General features: G+C 45.4%; 1 protein-coding gene across 2 annotated transcripts in view; it reads left to right on the forward strand.

The window, feature by feature from the left end:
- The first annotated feature begins 913 nt into the window (after positions 1-913).
- Positions 914-12,103, forward strand: part of EHF (ETS homologous factor) — a 38,482-nt gene continuing 27,292 nt past the window's right edge. For both annotated transcript variants that reach the window (XM_081239305.1, XM_081239306.1), the window contains exon 1: positions 914-1,032. The gene's annotated coding sequence lies outside the window, so the exon portion shown is untranslated. The remainder of the gene's footprint in view (positions 1,033-12,103) is intronic.

The raw sequence follows: 12,103 nt of genomic DNA on the forward strand, positions 1-12,103 counted from the left end.
CAGATTCCATCTTCTTCTTGCCCAAAGTGTGTTGTTGTATTTCCAGTTACAGCATCCTGGTCTTTCCCTCTCTAGCACCTGTAGGGAGGGTTGATATATAGTAAAAAAAAGCCCATGAAAGTGTCAAGAGGATGTAAAGAATTTGGATAATCCACCAACCAGATAGTCAGCCCTTGAGCTGTTAAGAGCTGACTGTTCTACCTGAACAACTCAGGGTAGACTCTCCCTTCTAGGACCCTCCCTTCAAATTTTCCAAAGCTCTTACCTGGGGCCAGGGGAGATGGGCTTTTCAAAGTCCACTGAAATTGCCAAGGGTCACTGTCAAGGAGTTAATCATGGTGCCTGGAGATAGAACCTATGTTCCTGCTACCTGGCCAGGAGTCCCTTAAGAACCTGGTACCTGTGTGGCCAGGGCAAAGATCTTGATGTCAAAGCAGAGAGGACTGAATACAAATTAGTACATGAGACAGAGGTTTTAGAGCGCCCCCGAATCCCCTGTACCATCATCTCCTCCAGATCTGAGCTTCTGCTCACCTTGCTCTTACATTCTCCATTCCTGCTGGTGTCTTTGGGGAGCAAGCCTGGTGCTTTTCACCTGAAACAGCCTCTAAGTTGGAAAGAACAGTCAGCACCAAATCAATTCCTCATCCATTAACAGGTTGTCTCTGTTCTCGAGACACAGGCATAACCTGGTTAGACCTGTTTTGTTTGAACACTAACGTGTGAGTTGGCCAAATGCAAATGAGCAAATGTTTGTAATCCTTTATTTTATTTTTTTAAAGGGCCCAGCAGCCAATCAGAAGAGGGGGAAGTGACTTAGGGAATTCCCGGTTGGTGGCTTATTGCTTAACATCCTACAAAATGATGTAAAATTATTGTCATGTGCATTGATCTTCACTCTGATGAGAGCTCAGACGTGATAACACTCCTGGTTCCCTGTCCCTGTAGGAGCTGGCGTGAGTGCTGCTCGCTACCTTCCCTCTATTCACTACAGCTATTGGATTTCCCACCCAGAATCTTTAGGTAAATGAGGTAAGTCCTTACTTTTAAACCTTCTTTTGAATCTGGAATTCAAACACCTGAGTGGAAAGAGAAACCTGCCTTGAATCAGACAGGTGAAAATAAACCAGACTCCCGGAGGCAGCTGGCAGGAAGTGAAGCTCGCCTCAGCGGTGCTTTCCTCACTGGGTTGTCTTAGGATTTTATTTTGGAGGGCAGCAGGGTGACTTTGGATGTTATCTGTGAACTCCCTGCATGGAATCTGGTCTTTGATCACTGTGAATTTAAAAGCCCCCTGGTTTCCCTCTCTTTCTGTGACAAAGCCATTTCCCTGGATTGAATGCTGAAATGCTGAAAGCTGGGGATAGGTTCTTCTCAGTGAAGAACTGGTTGGCTGAATAGCTATTGGGGCTCAGGGCACATGTTCTCACTTTCTAGAGATGTCTTCTCTTGGTAGTTTTTCTGACTCAGTACATTAGTTGTAGAGAAAGGCAGAGTATCTTCAGTATATTCTGGTGTTGGAAAATGTCTGGAAACAGGCAAGGGTGTATGCACCCACATTGGAAAAAGGGGTCAGGCAGCCCAGGTAGGTAAGGGTATTGGGGAGAGCTGCGCATCTCTGTCCAGAAAACAAAAAACAAAAACGATTTTGGCAAAGAGTTTTGTCATTTCACATGGGGTCAAACTAACCCTTTGTTTGTTCCATGATAGGATACTATGACCAGACAGGCAGATGTGAGTCAGCAGCCCCAAATGCCTTCTAAGACAGGGGCTCTTTTGATTTTGTTTGGACACAATGGAGAAGAATTGGCCTACGTGTGCATAGAACTGGAAACAGTGGGGAGTTAATCTTCTTGCTGGTAAATGACAACGCCGAGTCAGGATATTGACATTTTCACCACCCGTCTTCGTCAAGATTTAGGATACTCCTAGGATTGTGGGAGCCTGTGTCTTGTTATGACGAAGCATAAGCTTCTGTGAGTCTGAGTTCACAGGTGTCTTGCTGGTTATCTGCACTGACCTTAGTAACAGGAATAAAGTGAGTGAGTGTTTGGACTTGAGAACATTTCAGCGGAAGGTCTAATGCAGGAGTTGGTTCTATAGGCATGGCTGTGAGGATGTGTTTAGATAGAGCCTTTCACTGCATAAAAGCATAGTTGGGGATCATGAGTGGCCATGCGCTAATTCCACTGAGGTCAAGGGAAGAGTTGATTTCCAACAGGAGAGATGAAGTCGTGTTATTGGGTAGAACTTCAGGGGTAAGGGATGCTACCAGGAAAGGCTGTTAAGAGATTGTAAGAATGACTTTATGGAGCTCTATAACAGTGAATAATCTTTAATTCTTAAAAAGGAAAAGAATGACTTTAATAGCTGCATTTGGAGTTTGCAGAAGGCTCCATTTATTCTCTTTTTGAGACCTAGAATTCTGAGACTATGAAATAACTCATCAATTCCATCTTATAATCTGAAGTCGGGTAGGATCACATTATTCTCACACCATCACTCATGGCTTATATGGATAGACTTTAAAAAACAGTGGGGACATGGAATGAGGGTCCTTTGGAAGTGTGTGATCACACTTGAAAAAATAATAAATATAATGGAGACAATCCTCCATGTTTCCAAACCATTTTACGGAGGCATTTTAGAAGAAAGTAACTTTGAGGGAACAACCGTGCTGTAAGTTCTCTTGTGTTACTGTTCAAGACGGCGGCGTTAGTCGAGACCTTTTTAGGGTGGTTGTGGGTAGGGTGATGCCTTTGATCCAGGCCTCATATGTATGAAAGATCTCAAATTCAATTATATTTGTTCTTTTGTGTTAAAAAGCATCTATTTGTTAAATTCAAACAACCCCCTTTTGATTTTTTTCCCCATTTTTTAAATATACTGTGAGCTCCCCCAGATGGAAATGACTTGGGCCTTTCTGGACCTCTGAGAAGCCCTACATTCACACTCATGATTCCACCTTTATGCTCCCATTAATTTACCAACTTTATGCAGATCCTCTTTCGTTACCTTTTTGACGACTTCAAAGGCTGAGACAAAGTGAGAGGTTAAAATATTTACTCAACTGCACTCAGTTAGCTAATTGGAAACTGGAAGGAACTCATGTCAGGTCCTAGGCCAGAAAGTGAGTGCTTTGGGTCAAAGTTCACTTCCAGGAAGTAGAATTTAGCTTTCTGGAATCTTGTAACGTTTTACTTTTCCTCATCTCCACCTATACCTCTACCCCCAAATTAGAGTTAGCACTGGGCTGTGTTCTTTGCTTTTTGAAAACTCAGTGTAGGAACCCTGTTGAATGTTAAAGCATCAAGCCCAGCCATAGAGGTTTATACAAATCGTTAAAAAGTGATCCAGTCTTTCCCCCCTTTCCTCCAGTTGTATTCCTCCTTAAGTCCTTTTGAACAGATGGGATTTTCAAAGACCTCTGGGAGATGGGGTAGGATGGATACCAAGAACGCCGTGGTAGAAATTGCTAACACACTTGAGAAGCAACACCACGGTTTTAAGGAATCAAATATAAAGTCGGAAGCTGATTTTCGGTGATACCTTTTTCCGCCGTTTCAGCCTATTTCTCTCGTTAGGGTCCCTCTCTGGTAGAATTTAAGTGACAATCATTTCTGTTGTGGGAGGGGCCAGTCGGGAGGATTGGGCTCCATGTAGCCTTGGTGTTTGAGACCACGCTTCTAATCCTTGCTTTGTTACTGGGTAACTGACCGTGCGGGGCTGTCAGCCTGGGTGAGCCACACAGGCTCTGTCTGAGCTGGGGGTTGTCACCTGAAGACAGAGGCAGAGAGGCAGCCGTATGGTGCTGGAGTTCTCTTAAATCTATTGCTGAATAACTGAAGAGACAAGGAAGATAGTAAACTTTATTTAATGTTTTCTTATCTAATTTTTCATAATAAGATTTTAAATCATCGGATTTGTTTTGAGGAGCTGCAATTGTGCTCTTATTAGACATATATGACTACTACGTTTATTTAAATCGGACAGGGTTTTAAAGCCCAGACGATTAAGCTGTGCAGGAAACAAAGAGTGCAGTGGGGGAGGATGGCTTCCCACAGCAGCTAATGTTAGGATGGGATATATGTTCAAGCTGAGTGGCTTTGATGTCGGGAAGCTGAGATGTGCTGGAGTAGAAATTTCCATGGATCCCTCAGAGTTATTTGATAAAAAATTTATTGGACTTCGGAGGGGGAAAAAAAAGACATTTCTTTAAGAATCTTCCTTGAAGAATTCCAGACTCACATTTTTGAGTGATTGGAGCATGGTGTGGGCAAGGCAGGGTGCAAGACAGTCATGCGACTGGCAGTCAGGAGACCTGGTTTTGTAGTCCCAGCAAAGCTGTGTTCCCAGAGCAGTACACTCCACCTCTCTGGGCTTTTGTTTCCTTATTTGGACAAAGGAGTTTGAACCCAATCATCCGTAAGATCCACTTCGGCCCTCAGAATCTGATGACCCGGGGAAACTAGCTATGCCTAGAGGTCAGCAGGTTTAGCTTGAGTCTGTGAAAGCTAAGAATGGGGTGGGAGATGCCTTCCTAAGGACGAGACAGGAAAGAAGACCAGTAGGAGCCCTTAAGTGGCTTCCTTGGGGTCTTCAGAATTTTGGCCAAGGGATGTACCTGGTGGAGGTACTAAAGACTAGATACCTTTACTAGGGGTGCTTGAGCTGTTCCCATGACAACATCCCATCTTTATCAATTGCCTCATTTATGTGAAGTTGGTGCCAGTGTAGAAGTGGATGCAGCTGACTGCTTTGTGACCACCGGGAGCCATTGGTGTCCACGGGTAGGCACTCTAATGCTGTCTTCTGTAAAACACGAAAGCAGCCGGCTGAAAAGTGAACGTTCAGGACCCCGTGGAGGCTGCTCAGCTTGTGTGGTGCTGATCAGGTCCTTTGACTGTCCATGAATTATCGGGTAGATTGGATGGACATGGACTCACTTCCCCGAGAGGAAGACCCGAGGGGTCATCAGAAGGGGAACATGGCTGGCCAAGCCACTGGGCAGTCCACCTGGAGAGCCTGGTCTTCCCAGAGGCCCTTGGCCCGAATCTGGAGCAACCAAAGCTTGCAATAGGGTCAAGCAGGATGGCCCATTTAAAGAGGCTACCAGGGGTTTTTTTTTCAATTTTTTTTGCGGTACACGGGCCTCTCACTGTTGTGGCCTCTCCCGTTGTGGAGCACAGGCTCCGGACACGCAGGCTCAGAGGCCATGGCTCACGGGCCCAGCCGCTCCGGGGCATGTGGGATCTTCCCGGACTGGGGCACGAACCCATGTCCCCTGCATCGGCAGGCGGACTCTCAACCACTGCGCCACCAGGGAAGCCCGAGGCTACCAGGGTTTTAATTGGCCTTGTTTTAAAAGAGATACTTTGTAAAATACATCTTTGAAAATTGATTTCACTAGCACCTAAGCACACTCTTGTCTTCGGTTTGTTTTATGGGGCTGAGTCCCTTGTTCTGGTTCATTGGATTCACATTATCTCTTCTCTTCCAATCTTCCCCCACACCCCGGCCCTTAGAGCCTCTTTCCTGTCCTTTCTCAGGAGCATCTTCGTTGTTATTAAGGGTATCTGCCTATTTATTTAAAATGTGGCCAGCAGAGGTACATTCCAAACCTGCTTTCTGATGAAAACCAAGCTCCAAATCAAACGGAGCCAAAATGCTTCCTATAATATTTTGATTACTGGACTATTAGACCGCCTCTTGAACCCCACTCTTAAAATAACTATTGTTACTTTCGTCGGACCTTGTCTAGATGTACAATTTCTTTGATGTTGTTGTAATTGTGTTGAATTCAAACTTTCCTATTCTGCAACATCCCCCTGACTCTATATTATAGACACCACATAAACAATCTTGGGGACTAGGTCTTTATGGGTCCAATTGTGGATCTGAGAAATTTTAGTCTGCCTGCCAGCCCTTTCTTTGCCTGATGCAGACTTCTTCCAAAAGTCTATTGAGTCTTTCTGGAATATGAAGAATGCCTCCTACTTTTGTGTATGACAGTGGACCTTGGAGCATATGACTGTCTCATAGAGATTTTTTTGAGGGGTCCCTCTCAGGACCTTTAAAAAATTCCCTCAGTAGGGCTAATGATATATCCTATTGGATGAGGTAAGTGGGGTCTGAAAGGTGAAGATTATTTCAGCCTTGTCTCCAGGGTGACTACTGACAAGATGTTTTCTTTGCAACAGACTTTAGTTTATTACTTTTTAAAATAAATTTATTTATTTTATTTTTGGCTGTGTTGGGTCTTCATTGCTGCATGCGGGCTTTCTCTAGTTGCAGCGAGAAACTAGAGAAAGCCCTAGTTTCTCTTCGTTGCAGTGCGCAGGCTTCTCATGGCGGTGGCTTCTCTCGTTGTGGAGCACGGGCTCTAGGCGTGCTGGCTTCAGTAGTTGTGGCACATGCGCTCAGTAGTTGTGGAGCATGAGCTCTAGAGCACAGGCTCAGTAGTTATGGCACACGGGCTCAGTAGTTGTGGCTCGCAGGCTCTAGAGCACAGGCTCAGTAGTTGTGGCACACGGGCTCAGTAGTTGTGTCTCACAGGCTCAGTAGTTGTGGTGCACGGGCTTAGTTGCTCCGCGGCGTGTGGGATCTCCCCAGGCCAGGGATCGAACCAGTGTCCCCTTCATTGACAGGTGGATTCTCAACCACTGCACCACCAGGGAAGCCCCTGCAAAGGACTTTAGATTTGGCCCAAATTCAGGCTCTGTCTCAATTATGTCCACTGAGAAAATCAGAGAGCGCCTACCTTACCTTTCACTTGTCAGAGGCTGTGGATTGAGGAACGTTGGTGAAGAGCAGACTTTGGCTGCTTATGTATCTGAAGGAGCAGGAGGCTATGAGTTTTTGATGCCTGGAAGCAGCTGGAATGTGGTACAAAGAACACGGAGGTTAGAGTCAGAATACCTGGGTTCACGCTCTGCCACCGAGTCGCTGAGTGACTTTGGGTGAATTATGTAAGCTCAAGAATATAAGTTCCTCATGTCGAAAATAGGGTTAATAACATCTGCACAGGCTGTTGTAAGGATTAAATTAGAAAAAGATTCTGAAAGCACCTGGACAAATGCTTGTGAGGAAACAATTAGTAATTTGTGGAACGGAATTGGAGGGTCAGTGCTCAACATGGGTGTTTTCGGTGAGGCGCTATTGAGTAAGAGTGGCTGATAATAATTCTGGAATTTTGTTTTTCAAAGTGATCGATGTTGGTTCTGCACTGTGACCTTGGCAAAGAACTGCAATGGGGTTTTCAGTGGGGGAAGGTGGGCAGCAGGGAGATGGGATGAGCCATGTGAAGCCGGGGACTCCAGATGGAGCCTTGGGTTGAACTGGCTGCAAACCACCACCCATGGCAGTTCCAAGGAAGACCTGGGGTAGGTACATAGCATGTTTTTATCCCATCTTGATGCCTGGCAGGTAGGGGCCTCCAGGAGAAACTGATCTCCGTCCCAGCAGTTCACATGGTTAACTGCAACTGTATATATGTTGCCCAACCCTTAAATTCTTTTCTTTTCTTTTTTTTTTTTTTTTACGGTACGTGGGCCTCTCACCACTGTGGCCTCTCCCGTTGCGGAGCACAGGCTCCGGACGCTCAGGCTCAGCGACCATGGCTCACGGGCCCAGCCGCTCTGCGGCATGTGGGATCTTCCCGGACCGGGGCACGAACCCGTGTCCCCTGCATCGGCAGGTGGACTCTCAACCACTGCGCCACCAGGGAAGCCCACCCTTAAATTCTTGAGTGTCTCCAGATACCTACTGGCCACTGCAGCTAAAGCATTACTTACTCTGGGTATTCTAGAGGCTTTAAAAAAATTCCTACTTATTTTGCCAAGGCACTATAGGGTCTGCCTCCTGTAAATTATTCAGCTGAGGCTTCTGGCCATGTGAAAGTGGTCTCAAGAGACTTATTTGAATTGAACAAGCAGTCGTTGCTGTAAAACAGCAAGGGTTCCTAACCTGGGATCCAAGGATCTCTTAGTGTCCATGGGGAGAAATCAGAGGGTTTGTGAACTTACAAACATGTTTGTAAAGTTACATGTTTATTTTCAGTAATCTAACTAAAATTCAACATTCAGTGTGAATTCAATTTCAATATGAATGTAAGCAAAACTCCCCAGTAGCAATAGCTGTAGCTGATTGGCCCCAAGAGAAATTACAGATATTTTCATATCATGTTATCCTGGTTACAAATGTCTCAAAATATCACTATTCATCACTACTTTGATATTACGGAAGTTATTGAACCTGCACTAGATATTCTTGTTTAATGTACTAATAAAGAAGCCCATATGTTATTATGATATCACACATTTATTTTTTAAGTATTTTGATAATTGTATTTCAAGATAAACTTCCTTTCTAATCTTATTATTTTACTTTGTCATTTTAAAAGCATTTTTTTTGAGAAGGGGTCTATAAGCCTCAGCAGACTGCATAAAATGGGTCCATGGTATAAAGAGAAGGCTAAGAATGCTTAATTTATAGCACTCTCTCACACAGAGCTAATGAAATGATTTCTGAACAGCAGTAGCTAATAGATGGTCTCTGTCGAAATGGGGTGTATTTTCTTCCCACCCTTCATTCTTGCCTATGGGTAGCTTTGGAGTTGTCAAGGGACCTTGGCATAATGAAAATAATAATAACAACAACAACAATAATAATACTAGCTAACATTTGTTGAGTGCCTGCTGTAAGCCAGGTGCTGTTACAGGCATGTTCAATGTCATATTTCATTTAATTCTCCTAACCACTTTAGGAGCTTTAGACAGAAAAGCTTTAGACAGCAAAGATTCCCCCTGCCTTCCATGATGATAGAGCAAGGGTACAGGTGAAGGCAAAAGTTGGGACTGACCCCTGGGACAGGGCCGGTGTCAGTGGGATAGAGCAACTGCAGTCACACAGGGTCCAACACTTAGAAAGCACCTGTGCTTAGTTTAATGCTCTGTTGCGGCTGTCTTGAAATTCTTAATACATTTGGAACAAGGGGTTCCGAATTTTCCTTTGCACCAAGCCCTGCAAATTGTGTAGCTGGACCTCCCTCTGGGTGTGATGAAATTATTCAAACATGTAACAGCTCCTGACGCTGGGAAGCCAGCAAGCCGGGAAGTTGTTGGGAGAGCCCCTACTCATTCTAGTCGTGCTCATCTAGCTGACCTTGGGCGTTCTGAGTTAGTGAGTTGGGTCATTTTGTTTGAGTGTCAAAGGTGTCCACTGAAGCAGTGGGAGGGATGGCTGAATAATCGGCTGGAAGGGATTTGATTCCTCAAAAAACATTTCTTTTTTTTTTGCGGTATGCGGGCCTCTCCCGTTGTGGAGCACAGGCTCCGGACGCTCAGGCTCTGCGGCCATGGCTCACGGGCCCAGCCGCTCCGCGGCATGTGGGATCTTCCCGGACCAGGGCACAAACCCGTGTCCCCTGCATCGGCAGGCGGACTCCCAACCACTGCACCACCAGGGAAGCCCGGAAAACATTTCTGATAGGCAGTTGCTTGCCTTGTTGAGGAGTATTTTCATTTGTTATTTTCCAGGGGGCTTAATCCACAGGCCAGTGAGCTAGGAGAAGCGGAGCAAAATGTGTTTTGGAAGGAAAAATGAGACTTGGGTTGCTGAGAGTCTGTTGTTCTTGTAGGATGGCACTAAAAAGGAACGCAGCTTTCTTGTCTATTGTCGTTTAATGATTGCCTGTACGAAGAGAAAACCCAACTTCTTCTAAAGAGGAGATCCTCTAATTCGTGAGAAAATTCAGATATTATTTGTTTCTTAAGTTGCAAAGATGATACTGGAACGAGTCTAATGAAGTTCTGTCTGTGTTTTACGGCTACGTTTTTACAAACTGCTGCAGGGTCGTGCGCCTGGTGGAGGAGAGGGTGGACTTCCCTAGAGTTCTTCTCTGAGTGATGGAATGCAGGCTCCCAGAGTGACACATTCACAGTCCTCCTCTTGTGGGTGTGATGTCCACAACACAGCAGGTCTGACATCAGGGCCTGTGTGTGACAGCTCAGTCGTCAGATGCTTTTCCAAAGGAGGCATAATTTTCCCGTAATTTTTCAACAGTTTGTTTCCTTGTTATTATTATTGCTCTTTTATCATGGATAATAAGTCTGAGGTGGCTTCAAGCAGCCAAGCCCAACTCCTGAGTCAGTCTGGGCCTTTCAACAGGAAGCCAGGCTGAAGCATTGACAAATGGTTTTGCGTGGCAGTGAACTGGTGCTTCTGTAGCATCCACACTGATGGACACTAAGAGAACTTTCATATTAGGGCACAAGGATGCTTAGTATGCCTCTTGTTCACATTTAGGGAAAAAAATGAAAGGATCTGTACTTAAAGGATCTCAGCTTCAAAAGTAAAAGAATGTGATCCTAAAGAGACATCCTCTTGGTCTTTGGAAATACAAGGATGCGTTTTCAAAGCTGCAAGAGTTGTATTGCTCTTTCCTGCCACACTCCAATACATTTATTATAATATATCCAGTCCATTTACTAGCTCCGTGTCTTTGGGTAAGTTGCTTAACTTCTCTGTGCCTCCTTACCTGTAAAGTGGGGACAATATTAGTACCAACATTTGAGGCTATTGCAAGGATTGAGTGAGGAAATTCCTGTAAAGCCTAGCTCAACTCCTAGTGCATCATAAACACTCAATAAATATAAACTATCATCCTCATCATAATTTTGTCTGTTGTTTTGTGATTATACAGTCTGTGAGATTCTAAATTGGTGGCTGTTGATCTTTCCTTGGCTGGGTCATCTTACTCTTTCTCTGGGAAGACACTTGAATCTCAGCATGGTCAAATCCATTGTCCCAGTCCATCCCAACCCCTCCCTGGCTGTGGTTCTCACCTCTTACCTCCCTCCACTCTTCCCGCATTCTTGCGTCCTTGGTCTTATTTATTTTTCAGTGAACTGAGGGTGTTGTTAAATCTTTTATTTTTCTGGCTGCCCAGTGTGGTTCCAAGGCACTCCACTCCCTGCCCTGCTCATGACAAGAATGCTTGGGAATGCTCAGCCAGCCATATCCCTCTTCTGTCGGAACACCTTGTTCGTAACGCTCCCTGAGAAGCGGCTTTTCCGAGGCCTTCCCCCGCTGCTGTGACTCCTCCATGAAGCCAGTGGTCTGGTGATAATGAAGGCCCAACAGCTGAGAGAAAGCTGAGGGGAGGTGGTCATCTCGGGGAAAAGTGAGCCTTGCTCATGTCCTAGGCTTTCTGCTCAAGGCTTAAAAAGAGATATTAAGAGGCTTCTTCTGACACTGTGTGTTAAAGGGTGGGTGATGATGCCACTGCTTAATTAGTATTGTCATGATCTCCATTTGAGTGATTTGTTTAGCTCTTTGTGGCCCTTTTTGGCTTGAGCTCCTCATGTGATATGGACAAACTGTTGAGAAATGAGAGCACGATGATGCTTGAATTAATGCAAGCATCACACCGTGAACATCTTAGGTCCTTTCCACTGGGGACCTGACACATCAAGTCGCTTGGCGGGACATGAGTGAGTCTACACATCTTGCCTTGGAGGTAGGTATGGCTAACCTCCTTTCCCCACTGGGAAAGCTATGGTCCGGGGACCTGGAGTTTTCAAACTATGCTTGCTGCCCAGGGCTAGATGAAGAAGTGGGAGAAGAAGGCTGAGTCTCTGCTTAGGGAGGTTCCCATAGGCCACACCTTCTCCTTGAACTATATTGACTTTCAGAAGTCAACCATTTGGAAGAGTGTGGTTTGGGTTTTGATCATACCCCAGCAGCCCCTTCTCCGCCCTTGTTAATCTGACTCAGGATCTTAACCTGGGCTGGCTGGAGGCTGGCCATGTCATTCTGCAGATCTTGGACACCCCTCAGCGCCCTCACAGAGCTAGCCGATGGAAAAGTACAGTGTCTTCTGGCTCCTTGGCCCTGCCAGCTCTGGCTGGCCTCTTCGATACCACCTTTTCTTCTGAGGGAGTGGGAGGGTAGCATCCAAAGTGAAAGCGCAGGCTTTTCTTTGATTTTTATAGGAAAAACAAATTGGCATGGACGCTCTGTCAAACCAGCTCAGGCTGTTTGGGCAGATGCCTTTCTTTGCTTCTTTCTGTTTATTTTCCAACAAATCAATGCTTAACTGCGT

This window comes from Mesoplodon bidens (assembly GCF_964165515.1).
Source record: "Mesoplodon bidens genome assembly, chromosome: 7".
NCBI lineage: Eukaryota > Metazoa > Chordata > Mammalia > Artiodactyla > Ziphiidae > Mesoplodon > Mesoplodon bidens.